We start from the raw sequence: 5,022 nt of genomic DNA, 5'->3' as shown, positions 1-5,022 counted from the left end.
GAATCTCTTCTAGGGACGTTGTCACGCATGCAGCTCCGGTACAGCAAGCATTGATGGCAGCAAAATGCAGCATGTTATAAGATACTGCAACGGGCCCTCTGTGCCTGCCACCTTGAGAGACAGAGATTATAGATTCATTTTATATCTTATTTTTGTATAGGGGGAAATTTTACCCAGTGGCTGTTATAGGTATAAATGCCTGTGTTTTTAATGTGGATTTATCTTGACTATATTTAACAATAGGATCGAAACACAACACAATTTTAGGAAAAGTCAAAAACTGGGGGTCTTCAATATTTCATTAAAAGATAGTGTGATGGAAATTCATCTTGAGATTTGAAATAATGAAATTCTCAGACTGGAGTTGCCTTTGAGTCTTTATAATAGTAAGCTCTGCAGAGGTTACACAACAAGCACGGGTGCTGAAAGAGAAGAAGTCAGGTTAGAGCAATAGGACAACATATCATGATCACACAAGTCTGTGGATGGAAGCGGAGAAGACGGAGGATCCACACCAATGTGGGGTTCATTTTCTCATCCTCATGTACATCAGCACCAGAGGCAGGACTTTTGTCGATGCAAGACCTGTGCCTTCACAGCACTTTGCAAGTTTAGTTTTGAGTGTGCCGTTCTCTTGTTCCACAGCTCCACCACTGGCTGGATGATATGCACAGTGTGTTTTCACATCCATAGTTAGATGAGAACCGAGTTGTTTGACAGCTTCGTTTACGAAGTGTCTGCCATTGTCACTGGAAATTCTGCTAGGAATTCCCCATCGTGGAATAATGTCTCTTAACAATGCAAAATGGCAGACAGAAGATCTGTGATGAGACCGTGGTGTGCTATCTTTTTACCAGAAGATGTGAGGAAGTTTCTGTGTTGCCAAAGGGCGCCAAAATCATGAGTTACACCGAACGCATATCTGGAGTCAGTGTAGACTGTGAGTGTTTTACCAGTAGCCAATTTGCATGCTTCCATGAGTGCGATGAGCTCTGCTGCCTGTGCTGAGAGGTGATGAGGAAGAGAACTCGAGAGGAGAACTTCGTTATCTGAACAAACAGAAAAACCAACACAGTTAGTACCAGAGACAGGGTCACGTGAGGCGGACCCATCGACATACAGAATCAAGTCAGAGTTAGAAAGAGGTTCGTCAGAGAGGTCAGGTCGTGGGGAACACTGGACTTGAAGTTCAGCCACACAGTTGTGTTCTTCCCCGTCATCCGGAAGCGGAAGAAGTGTGGCTGGGTTCAAAGTTGAACAGCGTTTCACTGTGATGTTGGGCATGTCAAGAAGAACAGTGTGATACCTCAACCAGCGAGCAGCAGAAAGATGTGAGGTCTTCTGTTCTGTAAGAATGAGAGACACAGCATGAGGAACAAGGAGTGTCAAGTCAGAGTAACCTACTATGTCTCGTGAGGCAAGGACAGTTTTTTCACAGGCGGCCACTGCACGCAAACAACGTGGAAGGCCAGCTGCCACCGGATGAAGTTTGGCGGAGAAGTAGGCGACAGGGCGATATTTGTCACCATGAGACTGAAGGAGGACAGAAGTCATGCAGCGGTCTCTCTCATCCACAGCCTGAACAAAAGGTTTGTCAGGGTTAGGGAGAGCAAGAGTGGGAGATTGCTGCAGCGTCTTCTTCAGTGTGACAAATGCCTTGTCTGCCTCTGGAGTCCAAACGACACGTTCGTGAGGAGTGAGTGATTTGCCATGGTACAGAGCACCTAAGGGGCTTCAAGAAGAGCAAAGTCAGGAATGAACGTTCTACGATGAATGACATGAGTTGTTTCTTCGTCAAGGGTTTAGGCATGTTAACAATAGCTTCTACTCTCTTATCAGACAGGGATTTGCCATCCTGTTCGCGACGCCAAGTTTGTGATGGAAATTCATCTTGAGATTTGAAATAATGAAATTCTCAGACTGGAGTTGCCTTTGAGTCTTTATAATAGTAAGCTCTGCAGAGGTTACACAACAAGCATGGGTGCTCAAAATGGAACTGGCCGCAAGTTCACAAAAGCCAGAACTTATACAAAGAGGTGTTTCATAAAACATAATATGAAAAAAGACATGAAAGACATGAGATCATCTGTGTCTGTCCGTCCGCTGTAGCAGTTGGAAGAAAAGCATCACCAAATAAGGGCATGCACCCTGTTGATCAAGGTCATAGCAGTGAGACACCACCAAATAAGGGTTCCATCCTGTCAGGTAGACAGTATCACAGCAGTTAGACACCTGGTCAGGGGGATTTCCAATACCTTAGACACTGGTCAGTTGAATTTTCCACTACACTAGTTATGTACATTTCAAACACTGCGGGTAAATTTGACCTGTTGGCAGTTCTAGTGTGAAGAGACTCCCCTGGACAGATCCTGCTCAGGGACCAGATCAGACCTGCAGATGGGTGTCACGGTCCGCGCTATCTCCTTTTGTACCCCAGGTATCGACCCTCCAACAGACCAGATTTTATTGTTTTGAGTATTTACAGTGTCAACATGCTCAGTTTGGAGTCAGATTTTCCAGCCGCTGCGTCAGTTTGTTCTCTTCCTGAAATTTTAATGTTATCTGACTTCCTTAATAAGCTGTAATCAGTGCAGAGTACTGATCCTCACATTTGTATTGTTTTATGACTGTGTCCTTTGTGCTCTTGTTTGCTCCATCACTGACCTAAAAGCTTTGGCTTAGATTCATTCTTAACTGATAGTGCATGAACAAGGGGGTGATGCTGGACACCATGACCAGTTCTGTGTGGAGTGACAACGAGACTGAATAAAAAGTTCAAGGGACATCATACTCGACGAGAACTGCACATGTCGGAAAGCAGGAGGAAGCCCCTCCCTGACACCTTGCTGTGGTTGGGAGTTGTATTAGTGTGTATACCTTTCCCAGACTGACTATCTGACCCTCTCACTCACTTCGCAGCCTGATTGGTCAGCTGTACTAAGGGAAGAGAGGATCGTGAATGGATTACTGATGGATTACTAAACAGGCCCAGGGGGTTCTCTGGACCAGAGCTTCTGTATGAAGTGACAGGATTTATCTAGTGATAAGTTTGCTTATTGCTTCTCTCTCCAATCAGTGGATTTACTTGTTAGTGATTAGAATGTACGAGAATTGCTTCCATTGGCCTGTGAGGCTCATTCTTTTCATGCGGTCTTGAGGAATTTTATGTACAAATGTATTTGTCGATAAACTGATTCTACAAATGTCATCATAATGGCCTTAACTGAGCCTCGACAGAGTGACACAAGGTATTCCTCTTGTTTCTGAATACTGTCTTCACAATAATCTAATTTTCTTATTTATTAGCTGCTAAATGTGTTAAAAACATGGAGCTTTGTGTCTGCAATAAAGTTGAAAAGTTGAATTGAATTGAGTTCAGTGACAACATTCAAACCGTCTTAATTATGTTGACCTTATGGAATCATAAAACCCTGCGCTGTAGTGGTTTAACTAAAGAGGTGCAGCACGGTGTACAGTCAGAGCAGTTCATGATACTAATAAGCAGCCTATCGTGCCAGCTGCTAACTGGGATGAAAGCAAGTCAAAAAATGTAAGGAAAAAGAAAACGGTTTTCAAATGTTTTTGTTCTTTTAGCATCATATTGGAATTTCCAGTTCATCCAACTTTGAACTGACCAGTTGGTAAATGTTGGTCACTGATTCTTGAGAAGTGGGACAAAACAGGATCCAATATAAAAAAATAAAATCAAACCTTAAAGGGATAGTTTACAGAAAAATGAAAATTCAATCATTATCTACTCACCACTATGCCAGTGGAGGGGTGGGTGAAGTGTTTGAGTCCACAAAACTGTTCTGAAGAAGTTGTCACCAATTACTTCAATTGTGTTGGATTTGGCTGCTACACTGTTTACCCCTGAAACAGTGGGCTCAAACACTTCACCCACCCCTCCATCGGCATAGATGTGAGTAGATAATGATATAATTTTTCATTTTGGGTAAACTATCCCTTTAAACCATTACATTTGCAGGATTTTTGTATTTTAGCTTCAACTCAGGGTCATTCAGTTTGATTTAACCACCTTGGCTAGAGAATAAACACAAACATGGCTTACAATCAGTTACGAGACTTGAATTTATTTTTGATAAGTTGACAGCGCTTTCTCCCCTTTTAAACAACTTTTTATTGAATGAAATTAATAACTACTAGACGAAAATGCTAGCAGGGAGGTAGCCATTAGCTTGCAAGATACAACAGTTCACTTGCGAGACCTCGCCACGTAACCTAGCATGTAGCACTGCATATTTCTTAGAGGCGCAAAAAGGAATTTCATTACGCCATTTTCTGTTGTGTCTGAGCCTTTTGGTCTCCAGGTATAATTTGTAAATGCAACATTAGCTAGTAGCAAGCCAGCTAAATATTCTGGCTGAACAGTAACATACATTAGCTACTGTCTATTGAGCTAGATAAGTGGGATATTATGGCTGACTATGGGCCGACATGTTCCCGGCTAAATAGCATGTTAGCTGTACTGTAATCACCAGCTACAGTATGCCACGTGTTTAGCACTGTGAGCTTCAAGCACCAACATTTTCATGAAAACATGAAAATGAATGTACCTCTATTCACGCCAAATCGGAGATTAATTCTATGATACTACTGTAACACAAACTTGTTTTATTAATCATTTCAGCAGGCTAAATATGAAGAAGATATTCAATCTTCTCCTGATAAAAACGTCACCTCAGTCATGCATCTTCAGGTAGCACACAAGTGGTAAGTTTTAACATCTAGAGTGATTGTTCATCCGAACACAGAATTGAAAAGATGAATCAACATAAGAGAAAGAGCTGAGCTACAGGTCTTCACAGGTCCAGGCTCTAACTGAGACTTCAGTCTGGCTCATCATGTCTGTGAGGGCATTGTGTTATTGTTGTAGTGGAGCATCATGCTGCTGCCAATGCTGGTGTTTACTCTGTTGGCATTTTTGATCAGGTATAATCATCCTTGCCTCTATTTAAGACCAGTTTTGACTGTCCTGAAGCTTTTTGGATCAGGTCTGTT

This window comes from Hippoglossus hippoglossus, chromosome 6 (genome assembly GCF_009819705.1).
Source record: "Hippoglossus hippoglossus isolate fHipHip1 chromosome 6, fHipHip1.pri, whole genome shotgun sequence".
In the NCBI taxonomy this organism is placed as follows: domain Eukaryota; kingdom Metazoa; phylum Chordata; class Actinopteri; order Pleuronectiformes; family Pleuronectidae; genus Hippoglossus; species Hippoglossus hippoglossus.
The sequence above is the reverse complement of the archived record's forward strand: the minus strand, read 5'-3'. Positions refer to the sequence as shown.